Consider the following 20,099-nt stretch of genomic DNA (forward strand, 5'->3'; position numbering starts at 1 on the left):
GGAAAAAATAGGCAATAAAATCTCAGAACCTTCCTGAAGCAATATTTTTGCCAATATGTTTTCTAGGGCAATGCAAATAAGGGAAAAATAAACAAATGGGGCTACATCAAGCTAAAAAGTTTCTACACAGCAAAAAAAAATCATCATCAAAATGAAAAGGAACCCCATGTAAGAAAAACCACAATCACCAATGACACATCAGACAAGAGGTTAATCTCCAAAATCTGTAAGGAACTTATACAACTCAACACCAGGAACACAAACAACCCAATATAAAAAATGGGCAAAGGAGATGATCCAAGATAGAGGAAGAGTGAATGGAAGTTACACTAACCTCCTTCCAGGACTAATCTGGAATCCAAAACAAGCAAGAGAGAAGCCTTATAGCCAAGGACAGAGAGAAGAACCAGTGTCAGCACAACCTGACTGATAGGGAGTGCAGTGAAGACATGAAAGGGCTGGATGGGTGCCTACAGGTGGCAGCTGAAGCACTGGAGGGATATTTAAGTGGCTGATTGGACCCCCCTGAGAAGTTTGGGGTCTAATCCCTAAGCTGGAATCCCCAGTTTAGAGCATCAGAGCCTGAAAAATACACAGATAACATCCAGTGGGAAAAAGCAGCAGGGTTTCTCTCTATCAGAGATGATGGCTAGAGACTCAAAAAGCCATGTGAAGGGCCAATGCATAGTTTCCCTCGCAGCCACTTGCCTGGGGCTCAGGCAAAGGGCAGGGGCCAGAGTAGACTAAAGACACATGAGGAAAGGTGCAGGATGGAGGCTTTCAGGAGACAACTGTGAGAGTAGCCAAAAAGACCCAGAACTGAATCATGCCCCACATGGCAGCAGCCATCCTGCTCAGGCAGATCATTCCCCTCCAAGCAGCGGCAGCCTGAGAGGAAACAATAGCCCTGACCTGAGGAGGGATTCTGCCCTGCCCTATAGTGCTTAAGCCTGACTGCTGAGTGCAGAGTGACCAGATTAACAACTGAGGGAGTCAGCCACAGACAGTAGGTCACCAGAAGTCTTGAACAGGCTGGCTAAGGCCAGACAGGGTCACCATCTGACGACACCAGAAGTGGATCCAGAAAGAAAAAAACTGGTAAATACTAGATTCTGCCAAGATGAAAGCCACTGAAGTCTTTTTCAGGATTTGCAGTATTTTCTTTCCTACATAGTTTTTTAACATCCATTTCTTGTCCTTCAAGTTAGTGCACATTCGGTCACTAGATTTAATAGTAGAGTTTATTTCAATTTATATATTTTGCCCTTCTTTTCTCATATCCCATTTTACCTTCTTCTTTCCTCTTATTATTTTCATTTAAAATTTTGTTTTCTCTCTTTATGCAACTTGTTTCAATTCTAAACACTTAATATTTCTTCCCCATCCAGCCTCTCAAAACAAATTTTCTTGTCAATGATCATGTCACAATTTTTTCCCACTCTTAAATTACCTGTATCCTCTCTCCATCTTTAGTAGCTTTTATTTGTTGGTTGTGGATAGAGTAGTTGTTGCATTTTTACTCTAGATCTTCACTAATCTTGTATTTCAAACATCAAATTTTACCATTCCCATCTCCTACTCTTTTTTCATGTAAAATTTTAATTCTGTCTGTCTTGGCCTGTTTTTTTCTTTCATACAGACCTTTTTTTTTTCCTTTTCCTTTTTTTTTCTCTCAAATTTTAACTTTTCCCTGTTTTAGCCTGTGCAGGCTAATATTCTCTCTCTTCTATCACCTCAAAATCACTTTCCTCTCCTCTACACATATCTTAAGCCTTTCTTTCTTTATTTTTTCACTCCTATTCCCATCACAAGTATATTAATTTTAGTTCATTTTTTATTGATAGTGCTGTGGTAGATCTTGATCTCCATTTGGTTCTTATTTTTTATTATTTATTTACTTTTCCCCTCTTTCTCTCATTTTATTTTATTTTTTGTTTAAATCTAATAGTGTATACTTCCCTTTCTTTACTCCATTCTGATTTCTTCATTCCCTTTTTTATTTATAATGTAAAATTTTCTTTCTCCCTCTGAATCGCTCTGATTCCCCACTCTTTTTAGTGCTCCTCCCTCTATTCTCTCAAAGTCATTTTTCTTTCAGTAGATCTTCTCATATTCACTCTCTTTCTTATAATGGTCCTAATCTCTTTACATCCTCATTAGTACTGTTTCATTTGCTATTGATAGTGGGATTGCAGGTGGGAGTAATTTTTGCAGGTGTGGGTTTGTTGCCTTGGTTTTGTGGTTTTGTTCTGGCAGCACCTGCACAACGGGTGGGAGCATACAAGACATGGTGGGTGCAGTGACCTTCAGTTAACCAGCAGGATGAAAGGGCCCACCAAAGAATGACCCAACAACAATCAAAACCCAATTACATCCTGAGAGCCAATATAAATGACATAAAGGGCATTCCAGAGCATCAAGTTCAGGAGATCAAAGAGAATGTGCCACTGAATCACACAGGTGGTTCCTACCATAAAAGTTCACACCACAAACACAGGGAGTCGAAACAAATAAATTTAAGAAGCAGAAGGAAACAAGAAGAGTCTCCCCAAAATGGGAAGACAAAGAAACAATTCTTGATAAAAAGGAAAGGAGGAATTCCCAGAAAGAGTGCTAAATGAAAAAAGGCAAGCGAACTATCAAACATTGAGTTAAAAAACAATGGTTATAAGGAAGCTCAATGAGCTCAGTGAGAATTACAAAAAACTAGACAGAAACTACAAGGAACTTACTGTGAACTACATTAGCATGAAAAAGAACATAGAAAGTATCAGCAAGAGCCAAGAGGAAATGAATAATACAATTTCTAAATTGAAGAACACAGAAGGAATCAATATCAGGCTAGATGAAGCAGAGGATCAAATCAGCGAGCTAGAGGACATGGTAGGAAAAAAATCCCAATAAGAGTAAGAAAAGAGAAAAAGACTCAAAAGGAATAAAAAAGGAGGAAGGGTTAAGGGAACTCCAGAACAATATGAAGTGTAATAATATCCATATACTAGGAATACCAGAAGAAGAAAAAGAGCAAGGTATAGAAAACTTTTTTTTAAAGTAACAACAGAAAGGTTCTCTAATTTGAAGACAGAAAAAGTCATACAAATCCAGGAAGCACAGAGAGTTCCAATCAAGATGAACCCAAAGGGGCCAATTCAAAGACAAATCATAAATAAATGGCAAAATTCAAAGACAAAGAGAGGATCTTAAAGGCAGCAATGGAGAAAAAGGAAGTAATATACAAGGGAGTTACCATAAGAGTAGCAGCTGACTTTTCATCAGAAACACTATAAGCCAGAAGGGAATGACAAGAAATATTCCAAGTAATGAAAAGCAAAGACCTGCAGCCAAGACTACTGTACCCAGGAAGTGTCTCATTTAAAATGGAAGGTGAAATAAGGAGTTTCCCCAACAGAAGAAGACTAAAAAAATACACCTCCACCAAACAAGCATTGCAAGAGATGCTAAGGGGACTGCTTTAAGAAGGGGAAGTAAAACAGTGACAGAGAGAGGAACATAGGTGCAAAGAGAAAATATGGCAATGAATAAGTGCCTATTAAAATAACATTAAATGGATTAATGCTCCAATAAAAAGACATAGGGTAGCTGAATGGATAAAAAACATGACCCACACATATGCTGCCTACAAAAGACCCACCTCAGAACAAAAAACCTACACAGACTGAAAGTGAAGAGTTGGAAAAATATATTCCAAGCAAATTTACAAGGAAATAAAATCCAGGGAAGCAATATTTTTTATAGACAAAATAGGCTTCAAAACAGAGGACATAAAAAAAGAAACAGGACACTTCATAATACCCAAGGGAAGAATCCATCAAGAAGACATAAACATTGAAAAACTACTGCCCACATAGAAATAACCAAATATATAAGGAAAAATTTGGAAGACTTCAAGAAAGATATAGACAGCAACATGCTTATAGTGGGGGATTATAACACCACACTGTCAACAATGGACAAACAAGCATATAGCAAACAAAATAGCAACAAAATAGCAACGAGCATATTATGGCATTGAACAACATACTAGATCAAATGGCCTTTACTGACATATACAGAATGTTTCATCCCAAAGAAGTAAAATACACATTCTTTTCAAATGCACATGGAACATTTTCAAAGAGACACCACATGATAGGACACAAAACGAGCCTCACAATTCAAGAAAATTGAAAGTATATAAAACATTTTCTTGGACCACAAGGGCTTGAAACTAGAAACCCATCTCAAGGGAAAAAACTAAAAAACTCCACTAGATTCATGGAGACTGAATAGCATGTTCTTAAGCAATGAATGGATTAATGATGAGACCAAGAAAGAAATTTTAAAAAATTGGAAACAAATGAATATGAATCCACAACAGTCCAAAGCCAATGGAAAGGTAGTCATGAGAGGGAACTTCAGAGCAATATAAGCTTACCTTAAAAATATAAAAACATTTGAAATAACAACCTAACCGTATATCTACAAGAACTGGTGGGACACCAACAAACAAAGCCCAAAGAGAGTAGAAGGAAGGAAATAATCAAGATCAAAGCAGAAGTAAATGCCATAGAGACTAAAAGCATAATGCAAAAGGTCAATAAATCCAGGAGCTGGTTCTTTGAGAAGATAAACAAAATTGTCAAGTCTTTAACCAGATGCATCAAGAAAAGAAGAGAAAGGTCCCAAATAAACACAATCAGAAATGAAAGAGGTGAGGTTACAACTGATACCACAGAAGTACAAAGGATTGTAAGAAATTACTACAAATAACTATATGCAAGAAATTTGAAAACCTGGATGAAATGGACAAATTTCTAGAAAAATATTATCATCCAAAACTGAATCAAAAAGAAGCAGAAAGTCTGGACAGATAGATGACAGCTAGTAAAATTGAAGCAGTAATCAAAAACATGCTGGGCACACAAAAGCCCTGGACTAGACAGTTTCACATGAGAATTTTACAAAACATTTAAGGAAAAGCTAACCCCTAAGAGTATAGAGGTCAAACTATTCCAAAAAAATCCAAAAAATGGAAGACGCCCAAAGAATTTTTTGAGGTCAGCATCATCTTAATTCCAAAACTAGATAAAGATATAAGAAAGAAAATGACTAACCAGTATCACTGATGAATATAGATGCTATAATTCTCAACAAAATATTGGCAAACCACATCCAGCAATACATTAAAAAGATCATACACCAAAAAAAAATAAGGTCATACATTATGACCAAATGAGACTCATCCCAGATTCATCCCAGGGATGCAAAGATGGTACAATATTTGCAAATCAATAAATGTAGTACATCACATAAAGAAAAGACAAATACCATATGATCATATTGATAGATGCAGAAAAAGCATTTGATAATTTACAACACCCATTTATTATAAAAATATTCAGCAAAGTAGGAGTAGAGGCAGCATTCCTCAACATAATAAAGGCCATATATGAGAGACCTACAGACAACATCATACTCAATGGGCAAAAACTAAAAGCTTTCCCACTAAGATCAGGAATAAGACAAGGGTGTCCAACTTCACCAATTCTATTCAATACAGTATTGGAAATTTTAGCCACAATGATCAGACAAGAAAAAGAAATAAAAGGCATCCAAATTGGAAAGGGAGAAGTAAAATTGTCACTGTTTGCAAATGACATGATAATGTACCTAGAAAATCCTATAGTCTCCACCAAACAACTACTCAACCTATAAGTGAATTTGGCAAAAGAGTGGGATATAAAGTCAGTATTGATCAATTGAAAACATTTTTTGTACACTAACAATGAAATATCAAAAACAGAAATTAGGACAAAAAGTTCCATTTGCTATAGCAACAAGTAAAATAAAATACTAAGGAATAAACCTAACCAAGGAGGTAAAAGACCTAAAGAAGACAAAATAAATGAAATCATATGCCATGTGGATTCAAAGAATTAACATCATCAAAATGTCTACACTACACAAAGCAATTTATAGATTCAACACAGTCCCTATTAAAATACCAATGACATATTTCACAGATATAGAACAAACATTTTTTTATTGAGATAATCTTTTTGTAATTGTTGTTCAAGTAAAGTTGTTTTCATTTTCTCCCCACCACTCTCTCCTACCTCACCACCTCCACCTCCCACTTTCAATTCTACTCCCGTTGGCTTTGTACATGGGTCCTTTATACATGTTCCTTGATGACCCTTACCCTTCTTTCCCCCATTATTGCCCACCACCCTCTCCTCTGGTTACTGTCAGTTTGTTCTTTATTTCAATGTCTCTGATAAGGAACCATAAATGCACCCAAAAGGCCTTAGCAATTTTGAGAAAGGAGAACAAAGTAGGAGGGATCACAATACTTGATATCAAACTATATTACAAGGTCACTGTAATCAAAACAGTCTGGTAATGGAATAAGAACAGACACATAGATCAATGGAATAGAATAGAGAGCCCAGAAGTAAATCCATGTGTCTATAGTCAATTAATATTTGACAAATGAGCAGGAGCATAAAATGGAATAAAAATAGTCTCTTCAACAAATGGTGTTGGGAGATCTGGACAGCTACATGGAAAAAAATGAAACTCAATCACTAATTTACACCATACAAAAAATAAATTCAAGATGGATAAAAGACTTAAATATAAGTTGTGACATCATAAAAGTACTAGAGGAGAACATAGGCAAGAAAAATCTCAGATATTCCATGCAGCAATATTTTCACTGATATGTGTCCCCCAGAGCAAGGGATATAAAGAAAAGAATAAACAAATGGGACTACATCAAATTAAAAAGCTTCTGCACAGCTGAAGAAAACATCATCAAAATGAAAAGAGGACCATCTGTATGGAAAAGTATATTTGCCAGTGATACCTTGGAAAAGGGTTTGATCCCCAAAACATATAAATAGTTCACACAACTCCACTCCAGGAAGACAAATTATCCAATTAAAACATGGGCAAAGGACCTGAACAGACAATTCTCCAAGGAGGACATAGAGAGAACCCATAGACACATGAAAGGATGCTCGGCATCACTAGGTATCAGAGAGATGCAAAGTAAAACCACAATGATACACTACTTCATACCTGTCAGAATGGCTAACATATACAAATTAACAAACATCAAGTGCTGCCAAGGCTGTGGAGAAAAGGAAACCTTAGTGCACCATTGGTGGGAATGCAGACTGGTGCAGCCACTGTGGACAACTGTATGGAATTTCCTCAAAAAACTAAAAATGGAAGTGCCTTTTGACCTAGCAATTACACTGCTGGGAGTATACCCTAAGAATCCTGAAACACTAATTTGAAAGAAACTATGCACTCCTATGTTCACAGCAGCATTATTTACAATAGCCAAAATCTGGAAACAGCCCAAATGCCCGTCAGTAAATGAGTGGATAAAACAGCTGTGGTATATCTACACAATGAAATTATTTACTGCCATAAAAAAAAAAGGAATCTTACTTTTAGTGACAGCATACATGGAACTGGATATTATTCCAGTCAGAGAAAGATAAATACTATGGTTTATTTATATGTGAAATCTAATGAACAAAATAAACTGATAAACAAAACAGAAACAAAGGTATGGAAACATGGAACATACTGATGGCTGTCAAAGGTGAGATGTGGAGCAAGGGACTGGATAGAAGAGGTTAAGGGAGTGACCAAAGAACATATACATATAATCTAAAAACACAGACAACTGTGTGGTGATAACCAGAAGTATGAGGAACAGGGGCTGGGAGGAGGGGACCAAGGAGAAATAATAGGGACACCTTCAATAGTGTGGACAAAATTAATTAATTAAATACAATAGAATAAATCAACAATGATTAGATAAAGCAGAAGACAGAATCAGTAATTTGGAAGAAAAGGTAACAGAAAACATTCAATCATAACAGCTAAAAAACTTTAATGTGGATAGTTTAAGGCACAAATTGAAAAACATGAATCATAACTACATTCACATTATAGTGATAGCAAACAATGAAGAAAGGCAAAAAGGGATTGACACCTATTTGAGGAAATAATGACTGAAAACTTTCTTAACATGGTAAAGAAAAAGACACACAAGTCCATGAAGTACAGAGAGTCCCAAAAGAAGACAGGACCACACCAAGTCATACTGTAGTTAAAATGGCAAATGATAAGACAAAAAATATATTAAAAGCAGAAAAAAAGAGAAACTTAGTTACCTGAAAGGTAGCTCCTAATAGTCTGTTAGCTGATTTATCAAAAAACAATATTTCAGACTACAAAGGAATGGCAAGTAATATTCAAAGTGATGAAAAGCAAGGACCTACAACCAAGAATATTTTACCCAGCAAGGCTCATTAAAATTGAAGAAAAAATAAAGAGGTTCCTAGACAATAGAGTTAAAAAGGTTCATTTCCACCAAACCAGTATTACAAGGAATATGAAAATATATTATTTAAGAAGAAAGAAAATAAAGGAGAAACATAGTAATAAAGAATAAGTGGCAATAAATACATAACTAAAAATAATCACTGTAAATGTACATGGCTTAAATGCTCCACTCAAAAGGTGTAGGGCACCTGTTTGGTTAAGAGAACAAGAACCATATATATGCTGTCCACAAGAGACCCACCTCAGAATGAAAGATACACCCAGACTAAAGATAAAGGGATGGAAAAGGATATTTCATGCAAATGGACATAAAAGAAAGCTAGGGTAGTAATACTTAAACAAAACAGAATTTAAAACAAAGGCTAAGAAAAGGATACTACATAATGATAAAGAAATCAATCCAACAGGAAGACATAACACTTGTAAACATTTCTGTACCCAATATATCAGAATCTAAAGATACTGACAGAAATACCATTATAGCAGAAAATATTTATAGCATGTTGACTTCAGTGGATAAATGTTCCAGACAGAAAATCAACAAGGAAACTATAGCCTTAAATGACACACTGGAGGAGGTAAAATTAATTGATAGCTTCATAAAATTTCACCCAAAAGAAGCAGAATACACATTCTTTTCAAGTGCACAGATTTTCTAAAATAGACCACATATTAAGACACAAAACAAGTCTCAGTAAATTTAAGAATATTAAAATCATATCAAGCATCTTCTGTAACCAGAATGGCATGAAAAAAGGCAATTATAAGAAAAAATAAAATACACACAAACACATGGGTGGTGAATAACACATTGCTAAACAGTGAATTGAAACAGTGAGTGAAATCAAGGAATAAATCAAAAGATACCTTGAGAAATAGGAAGATGAAAACACAAAAGCCCAAAATCTATGGAACACAATAGAAGCAGTCCTAAGATGGAACTTCAGGCCTAACTCAAAAAACAAATACAAATCAGGGAGTACCAGCCAAGATGGAGGTGCAGGTAGAAATGCTTCACTTCCTCACACAACCAAAAAAGAGATAACAACTGATAAAAAATACAATAAATAACCAGAACTGCCAGAAAATCAAACTGCATGGAACTGTGACAAGCAAGGAGTTAAAGAAACATTCATCCAGACCAGTAGGGGGCATGCAAACAGGCAGCAGGAGGAAAGGATTCACCACACAGGCAAGCCTGGGGCTGGCTGACCAGGCAACTAAAGACTCCAAACCTCTAGCTGTAAAATCCAACAGGAGAATTCAATGGAGAGACCCACAGAATCCCAGAATGTAAACAAACCCACCCACCTGGGAATCAACACCTAAAAGGGCACAATTCACTTTTTGAAGAGAGGGAAGTGATGGGAAATGGGCTTGGAGTGGAGCGAGTTAGCACCATTGTTGCCCCTCTGATCCCTCCCTCACAGACCACCAAAATTCAGCAAAGAGGGTTGCCCCACCCTGGTGAATAACAAAGGCTCCACCCCTTATAATAACATGTGCAGTGAGACAAAGAAATGTGGCCCAAATGAAAGAACACATCAAACATCCAACCAGAACAGCATGAAGAAACAAGAATTCAAAAAAATGAGGAGAGGCTCAGGAAACTCTAGGACAACTTTAAACATTCCAGCATCTGAATCATAGGGGTGCCAGAAGGAGAAGAGGAAGAGCAATAAATTGAAAACTTATTTGAACAACTAATGAAGGAAAACTTCCCCAATCTGCTGAGGGAAATATACATCCAGGAAGCTCAGAGAGACCAAAAGAAATTGTATCCTACAAGAAACACACCAAGACACAGCATAATTAAGTTACCCAAGATTAAAGAGGAAAGAATCTTAAAAGCAGCAAGAGGAGAGAGGTACATACAAAGGAGTGCCCATAAGACTATCAGCTGATTTCTCAAAAGAGAGCTACAGACAAGAAGGGGCTGGAAAGAAGTATTCAAAGTCATGAAAGGCAAGAACTTACATCCAAGATTACTCTATCCAGCAAAGCTATTATTTAGAATGGAGGGACAGATAAAGTGCTTCCCAGATAAGGTCAAGTTAAAGTAGTTCATCATCACCAAGCCTTTATTATATGAAATGTTAAAGGGACTTATCTAAGAAATAGAAAATGAAAAACTGTGAACAGTAAAATGCAACAAACTGACAAGTATCAACATCTAAACCTAAAAAACAAAAACAAAAACTAAGCAAACAACTAGAACAGAAACAGAATCACAGAAATGGATATCTCAGGGAGGGTTTATCAATGGGGAAGAAGTAGGGGAGAATGGAGGGGAAATTGTACAGGGAATAAGAAGCATAATTAGTAGGCATAAAAATAGACAAGGGAGGTTAAGAAGAGTATAAGAAATAGAGAAGCCAAAGAAATTATGTGTACAAGCCATAGACATGAACCAAGGAAGTGGGGAATGCTGGAGGATGGGTAGAAGGGAAATAAAGGGGAGAAAAAATTGGGACATAACTGTAATAGCATAATTAATAAAATATACTTAAAAATAAAAATCAAATAAACATTCTAGCTGTATACTTAAAGAAACTAAAGGCAGAGAACAACAAAGCCCAAAGTGAGTAAAGAAAGAAATTAATAAAGAGCAGAGCAGAAATAAACAAAATAAAGTTCTGAAACCCAATACATAAGATCAATGAAACCAAGAACTTTTTTCCTGAAAATATAAAGTGATTGATAAACCTTTAATAAGACTCATCAAGAACAAAAGAGAAAGGAGTTATATAAATAAAATCAGAAAGTAAAGAAGAGAACTAACAACTGGCATCACAAAATACAAAGGATTATAAAAATACACATACAGCTATATACTGATAAATTGAACAACCTTGAAGAAATGGATAAATTCTTAGAACCATACAATCTTCCAAATCTGCATCAGAAAGAAACAAATAATCTAAATAGACCTATTGCAACATGTGAAATTGAAACAGTAATCAAAACCTTCCAATAAACAAAAATCCTGGTCCAGATGGCTTCACAGGTGAATTTTACCAAACATTCAGAGAAAAACCAATACCCATCCTTCTCAAACTACTTCAAAAATTCAAGAAGAGAAAAGATTTTCAAATCCATTTTACAAGGTCAGAATGTCTCTATTTTAAAAACCCAATAAATACACTACAAAGAAAGAAAATTATACGCCAATATCTCTGATTAACATAGATGCTAAAATCTTAAGCAAAATATTAGGAAACTCAATTTAGCAATATATTAAAAAGATCATATATCACAAACAAGTGGGATTTATTCTTGGGATGTAAGGCAGGTACAATATCTGCAAATCCAGTGTTATCTGGGTACTGGAAATAGTGACGTGAATACCTTGTAAAGTACCATATATGATTGTCTAACAACTATACTTTGCACCTGAAACTAATACAAAGTTTTATTGAATGTAAACTGTAATTGAAAAAAAGTTTACTTTAAAAAAATTAAATAATTTTAAAAGGATAATCTTTCTATCTCAGGGTCCTTAACTGTCATCATATCTGAAAAATCTAGTTTGCTATAGGAGGTAAAATATTTACAAGTTCTGGGGATTAGGACATGGATTTATTGCATTATCTCATAATCTTTTCAAGAATTCTGTGACTTGGCCACTCTTGTTATTTCCCTTATTTAAATTAGAAAACACATTTAGCAAAGTTGCCTAAATTGCCTTAAGGCCACTGTAATAAATGGCAGAGATATTTTTATTTCAGCCCTCTTCGGCTTGCTATACTACTGTGCTTCTCAACTTCCAAAATAGCGCCTGCCTCTGTGGTTCCACCACACTTGTTCAGGCCACCATTATGATTTACTTAAATTATGGATTGTCCTAACTGATTTTTTCCTCCAGTTTTGTGATCCTTCAAATCCACTCTCCACTTTTCTCTCAGAGTTCTTTCTCTAAGAAGCACACATCTAATAAGAGTACCACCAATGGTATTCCATGACTTTGGGAATAATGCCCAGACTCCTGGTACTCCTGGTACTCTTGTGTACTACTGGTACACAAGAACTACAAAATAGAACTGCTTAACTGCAGCTTCCCCCACCGTTTCCCTTGTACCTCCCCAACCCCATAATCTCAGTGCTAAAAGAAACACAGAATTGCTGTCAGTTTCCCAAACTGATCATGCTTTCTCTTGGCTTCAGATGTTTCCACATGCTAATCCTTCATAGGGTTATTGGACAGATTAAATAAAATAATAGATACAAAGTGCTTATTATTTTACTTTGAACACAGTGAGAATTTCAGCATGAGCTGACTGCAGAGAAAGGCAATGTTTTATTGGATAGTGAGCAGTACATGAGAGGCCATGCCAATATGGCTAAAATAAGTTAAATTGAAAATTAGTGGAAATTTATCAAATCTGCCCTTTTCTAATTTGGTTTTCCTGGATTGTCTTCAAAGATTGGTTTGAATAGACACAGGGATAACAAAAGTATATTTCAAAAACAGCATGTCTAAGAATTACTGACTAACTCATCTTTTCCATCCTGTTGTCTAAAACTATAAGCTTATAAATGGAATACAAGTAACAAGAATTTAAAGATTGAACCACAGCTCCCTCTGTTATAAACTACTATAGAAGCAGGAAAAGTGAAGGCGTATTTGTTCTTGAAGAAGCACAGGAAACAAACAGAGGTCTGAGCAGTTTGAGGAAAAGGGTGAGTAACCTTGATAAACAATTTGCATTTCTATGTGGAATATTATTTTTCACAGTATGATTTAGAAAAAATATTTAAGGTTCTCCCAGACCTACACATTGAGTAAACTACACTATTAATTCGCTTGACGGAAGTTGACTTTGAACCAGAAGGAGGAAAAAAATGACCAAACAGAAAAATATGAAGAAACAAGAATTCAAAAAAATGAGGAGAGGCTTAAGAACCTCCAGGACATCTTTAAACACTCCAACATCCATATTATAGGGGTACCAGAAGGGGAAGAGGAACAGCCACAAGTGGAAAACTTATCTGAACAAGTAATAAAGGAGAACTTCCCCAATCTGGCAAAGACAACAGACTTCCAGGAAATCCAGGAAGCTCAGAGAGTCCCAAAGAAGTTGGACCCAAGAAGGAACACACTGAGGCACACCATAATTACATTAGCCAAGATTAAAATGAAGAAGATAATCCTAGAAGCAGCAAGAGATAAGGGGACAGTCACCTACAAAGGAGTTCCCATCAGACTATCAGTAGATTTCTCAAAAGAGACCTTACAGACAAGAAGGGGCTGGAAAGCAGTATTCCAAGTCATGAAATCTAAAGACCTACAACCAAGATTGCTCTATCCAGCAAAGCTTTCATTTAGAATGGAAGGGCAGATAAAGCGCTTCTCAGATAAGATCAAATTCAAGGAGTTCATCATCACCAAGCCCTTATTATATGAAATGTTAAAGGGACTTACCTAAGAAAAAGAAGATAAAAAATATGAACAGTGAAGAAGGACAGCAAACTCACAGTTATTAAGAACCACACATAAAACAAAAGCAAACTAAGAGGACAGCTAGATCAGGAGCAGAACCATAGAAATGAAGATCACATGGAGAGTTAGCACCAGGGGAGTGGGAGAAGGAGAAGGGGGGAGAAGGTAGAGAAAATAAGTAGCATAGATGGTAGGTAGAAAATAGACAGGGGGAGGGCAAGAATAGTATGGGAAATATAGAATCTAAAGAACTTGAGACACGTGGTCATAAACTAAAGGGGGGATGGTGGGGGAGGGGTGTGCATGGTGGAGGGGAATGAAGGGGGGAAATAGAACAACTGTAATGGCATAATTAATAAAATATATTTAAAAAAAGAAGTTGACTTTACATCTACCTGTATTGAGCTCTACTAAAGACATAAAAAACCTATTATTTCTTTTTTTTAAATTTAATCATTGTTTAAGTACAGTTTTCTGTCTTTTACTCCCCTGCCAGCCCACTGCCCCCAGTGCTCCACACCTCCCTCCCATTTCCATCCCCCTTAGTTGTTGTCCATGTGTCCTTTATACTAGTTCCTGTAAATTCTTCCCCTTTTCCTCTGAAATTCCCTCCCCCCTACACTCTGGTCACTGTCAGCCTGTTCTGTATTTCAGTGTCTTTGGTTATATTTTGCTTGCTTGTTTGTTTTGATCTTTAGCTTACTGTTAAAGGTGAGATTATATGGTATTTGTCTTTCAACACCTGGCTTATTTCACTGAGCATAATGCTTTCCAGTTCCATCCATGCTGCTGCAAAGGGTAGGATCTCCTTTTTTTCTTTCTGTTGCATAGAATTCCATTGTGTATACGTACCACAGTTTTCAGATCCATTCATTTACTGATGGGGACCTAGGTTGCTTCCAGCTCTTGGCTATTGTAAATTGTGCTGCTATGAACATTGGGGTGCATAAATTCTTTTGGATTGGTGTTTTAGAGTTATTAGGATATAATCCTAGCACTGGAATTGCTGGGTCAAAAGGCAGGTTCATTTTTAGTTTTTTGAGAAAATTCCATACCGTTTTCCATAGTGGTTGTACCAGTTTGCAATCCCACCAACAATGAATTAGGGTTCCCTTTTCTCCACAACCTCTCCAACACTTGTTTGTTGCTTTGTTTATTATGGCCATTCTGACTGGTCTGAAGTGCTATCTCATTGTGGTTTTAATTTACATCTCTCTGAGCGCTAGTGATATTGAGCATCTTTTCATGTGTCTCTGGATCTTTGGTATGTCCTCCTTGGAGAAATGTCTGTTCAAGCCTTTGCCCACTTTTTAATTGGGTTGGTTGTCTTCTTAGAGTGGAGTCATGTAAGTTCTATGTATATTTTGGAGATTAAACCCTTGTCTGAGGTATCATTAGCAAATATGTTTTCCCATACAATTGGTTCTCTTTTTATTTTAATACTGTTTTCTTTAGCTGTGCAAAAGCTTTTCATTTTGATGAGATCCCATTTGTTTATTCTTTCCTTAATGTCCCTTGCTCTAGGGGACATATCAGTAAAAGTGTTGCTGTGTGAAATATCTGAGATTTTCTTGCCAATGTTCTCATCTAGGACTTTAATGGTGTCACGGCTCATATTTAAGTCTTTTATCCACCTTGAATTTGTTTGGGCATATGGTGTAAGTTGGTGCTCAAGTTTCATTTTTTTGCACTTAGTTGTCCAGTTCTCCCAACACCATTTGTTGAAGAGCCTATTTTTAGTTCATTTTATGTCACTACCCCCTTTGTCAAATATTAACTGACTGTAGAGAGTTGGGTTTATTTCTGGGCTCTCTGTTCTGTTCCATTGGTCTACATGACTGTTTTTATGCCAGTACCAGTCTGTTATGATTATAGTGGCCTTGTAATACAGTTTGGTATTGTGATACCTCCAACTTTGTTCTTCTTTCTCAAAATTGCAGCTGCTATTTGGAGTAATATATGGTTCCATATAAATTTTTGAAGTGTTTGTTCTATGTCTGTGAAGTATGTCATTGGTACTTTAATAGGTATTGCATTGAATCTGTAAATTGCTTTGGGTAGTATGGACATTTTGATGATGTTAATTCTTCCAATCTATGAATGTGGTATATGTTTCCATTTGTTTGTGTCTTCCTTGATTTCTTTCTTCAGTGTTGTGTAGTTTTCTGCATACAGGTCTTTTTACCTCCTTGGTTAGGTTTATTCCTAGGTATTTTATTTTCCTTTTGCTACATCAAATGGGATTTTTTCCCTTGATTTCTGCTTCTGCTGTTTCATTGTTGGTATACAAAAATGCCTTTGATTTCTGAATATTAACTTTGTATACTACTGTTTTGCCAAATGCATTTATTAGGTCAGGCAATTTTGGGGTAGAGTCTATAGGATTTTCCATGTACACTATCATGTCATCTGCAAACAGTGACAGTTTTGTTTCCTCCTTTCCAATTTAGATGCCTTTTATTTTATTTTCTTGTCTTATCCCTTGTTTTATTTTCTTTTCTTGTCTTTATCCCTTGGCTAAAAGTTCCAATACTATATTGAATAGAAGTGGTGAAAGTGGACATCCTTGTCTTGTTCCTGATCTCAGTGGAAAAGATTTTGTTTTTGCCCATTGAGTATGATGTTGGCTGTAGGTCTCTCATATATGGCCTTTATTATATTGAGGAATGCTCCATCTATTCTCACTTTGCTGAGTGCCTTTATCATAAATGGGTGTTGTACCTTATCAAAAGCTTTTTCCACATCTATTGATATGATCATGTGATTTTTGTCTTTCCTTTTGTTTATGTGAAGTATTACACTTACCAATTCCCTAATATTGAACCAACCTTGCATCCCTGGAATGAATCCCACTTGGTCATGGTGTATGATCTTTTTGATATATTGTTTGATGCGATTTGCCAATATTTTGTTGAGGATTTTAGTGTCTATGTTCATCAGCAGTATTGGCCTGAAGTTTTCTTTCTTTGTTGTGTCTCTGTCTGGTTTTGGAATTAGGATGATGCTGGCTTCATAAAAAGAGTTGGGGAGTCTTTCATCATTTTGGATTTTTTGGAATAGTCTGTGAAGAATAGGGGTTAGGTCTTCCTTAAATGCTTTGTAGAATTCTCCTGTGAAACCATCTGGTCCAGGGCTTTTGTGCTTTGGGAAACTTTTGATTACTGCTTCAATTTCATCTGCTCTTATTGGTCTATTCAGGCTTTCTGCTTCTTTTTCATTGAGTTTTGGAAGATTCTATTTTTCTAGAAATTTATCCATTTCACCTAGGTTTTTAAGTTTCTTGGCATACAGTTCTTCACAGTAATTTCTTAATACTTGTTTCTTTTTATGAAGCTCAGAGGTTAGTGACAAAAGTAGACAAAGAGTAAACCAAGCCCTGGCTGGTATAGCTCAGTGGATTGAGCTCGGGCCTGCAAACGAGACAATCGCGGTTCGATTCCCAGTCAGGGCACATGCCTGGGTTGCAGGCATGTTCCCAGCAGGGGATGCGCAAAGGGCAACCATACATTGATATTTCTCTCCCTTTCTCCTTCCCTTCCCCTCTAAAGATAAATAAATAAAAAATTTTTAAAAAAGAGTAAACCATAATGATGTACTATAGATACAAAGATAATCCCACGTGGCTATTTTGAATTTTAGAAGTGCTATTTGGGCTGCCATCTGGAGGATTTATTGGAGGGGTAGAGGTTTATTTTGAAGTAATTGTAGCAACCCAGAAAAGGACTTTTAATGACATTCTGAATATTGATCAGCCATGAAACTGGAGATGGGAACAAAAGAACAAAAGTTCCCATCTGGGAACAAAAGTTAAAAAGGAGCAAATAAAACTGTTGGTGTGAGTGATACCATTTCATGACATAAGGAATTTAAAGAAAGATGAGTTTTGGGGGAGAGAAGATTAAGGTGGGTTTCAATATTTTCAGTTTCAACTTTTTGTGAAACATTCAGGAAGAAATGCAATAAATAGTGGACATATGGACTTTGATGGGTCTACAACAGATATAAATTTGAGAATCATTATGAAGTGTTGGTTGAAGACATCATAAAGAGAGTGAAAGAGGAATAAGAAAGGCCCTGGGAAAATCTGGCATTAGGATTTTTTAAATGGATAAAGAGAAGGTCGTGGAGGGAATTGGGGTGTAATCACTCCAGTCCCAGAGTGTGAGATTGAGGATAAACTATAACTCTACCAAAAGTAAAGTTAGTGCATACTGTGTAGCAGAAACAACAGGGGCCCATGACAAAAAGCATAGATCATATTTTCTCCAGTCTCTCAGGCAAGCTGCTGAAAGACTTCAGGAAAGTAGCATGGTCAGATCTGCATTTCAGAGAGATCATTCTGAAGCAGTGCAAAGAGCAAGCTAGAATAAGTTGAAACTAAGGCAAGAGCATCATTTAATTTCAAAATCACCACTATCAATGGATTGTTTTTCTTCTTTGTTCATGGTAAAGAAGTATCTGCCTGGAGGTGCAACAATGAGCAAGACATAGTACCTGCACTCAAGGAGCTCCCAGTATAGATCACCTACATGACTTCAAAGTTGAGATGGAAGAATAGGTAAACACTGTGCTCTCCTCCTCCCATGACCACATCAAAATAACCACTAAAGAGCAACCACCCATGAATACCACCTGAAGACTAGATGAACAGAATTCCTATAAGTAAAGATATAAAGAAGCAGCAATGCCAAGGTTCGTAAAGTGGCAGAGACATGAGAGTGTCTTGCCAAACTTGTGGCAATTAAGAATCCAGAGCATAGAGCCTCTGGTCAAGACTGTGGTATAGGTAAACATGGTACTTGCATACTATCGAAACAACACCAAAATTACAACTAAACAACAGAACAACCATCATTCAGAATTGCCTGCAATGGACCTAAGTAGAAGTCCTATAACTAGGGATTTAAAGGAAAAGCCATATTGATAATGGTAGGAGGGGCATACAGGAGGAGTGAGCTAGTCCCACACCCATGTATGGCAGATAAAAATCAGGAGGGATACCTTGGCTGAAAAGATCCCCTGAGAAGCAAGGGATTTCAGTCCCAAACCAGATCACCTAGCCCAGGGTTCCAGTGCCAGGAAGTGAAGTCCCTGTAGCTTCTGGCTATAAAAACTGGCAGGGACTATGGCTGAGTGAGATGAAGAGCTACTGAAGTTCCACGCAGTTCCTCTTAAAGGACCTGCATACGGACTTACTCAGACTCACTCTCTCTGACCCCCAGCACTGGGGCAGAGGCTTGGAAGACACCAGAGACATATGGGGGGAAAATGAAATTGTCTGGAATTGGGAAGAGAGCTGGGGTTACAGCTTTCTGCCAGACAACAGTTTTCACATGGGCCAGCCATTGTTCCTTTTCCGAGATCCCCACACCCTCATAGCCAGCATATGAGAGCCATGAGTCTCCATCAACCTGGTTCACACTCTTTGCCATGCCTTGGTGGTTTCCTGAGGCCCCACCCCACCCAATTTGCTAGCCCCTCCAGTTCAGTGGCGTTTGCATATAAATTATCTGTATTATCTTTTTTTTAAGATTTTATTTTTTTATTTTTAGAGAGAGGGGAAGGGAGAGAGAAAGAGTGGGAGAGAAACATTAATGTGTGGTTGCCCCTCATGCACCCCCTACTGGGGGACATGGGGACCTGACCCACAACCCAGGTGTGTGCCCTGACCAGGTATCAAACCAGCAACCATTTGGTTCGCAGTCCAGCGCTCAATCCACTGAGCCGCACCAGCCAGGGTACAAATTACCTGTCTTGACTCACACTTCAGACTTTTGTAAAATCTCACAAACAAGCAGCATCTGCTTCAGTACGTCCTGTACCTTTCACTCACTGGCCCCAGGCCTAGCACTAGTAACTGCAGGTCTTGGTTCAGAGCTTTTCCTCACCTGGGCACCTCCAAATCCAGCACAAGCAGCAGGCATCTGCAGATTACTTCATAGCTCATGCTGGATAGCCACAGGCAGAGCACAGGCAGCACTGAACTTGGCCTACAACTCCATGGAGGCCCCAGAGCCAGCAGATACAATGGACAGACTTAGACAATGTTGAAGCACCACCCAACCACCTCCACAAGCAACACACTTAAGGGGCTGACTCAGTGGTTAACAAAGCCCCAATGAAGTAAATTCTCCTCTGTAAAGTGGGTCCTATACTACCGATCAATCCTTCATGGTGGTTGGTGGTCACAGCCAGTACTTGCAACTGATCAGATTAGGGGTAAATTCTTTCCAATATGGTGAACACAGCTTACACAGGAGGTTGGGAGCACACCTAAAAAGCACAGCTCACA

This window comes from Artibeus jamaicensis, unplaced genomic scaffold (assembly GCF_021234435.1).
Source record: "Artibeus jamaicensis isolate MK-2021 breed Jamaican fruit bat unplaced genomic scaffold, CSHL_Jam_final scaffold_660, whole genome shotgun sequence".
In the NCBI taxonomy this organism is placed as follows: Eukaryota; Metazoa; Chordata; class Mammalia; order Chiroptera; family Phyllostomidae; genus Artibeus; species Artibeus jamaicensis.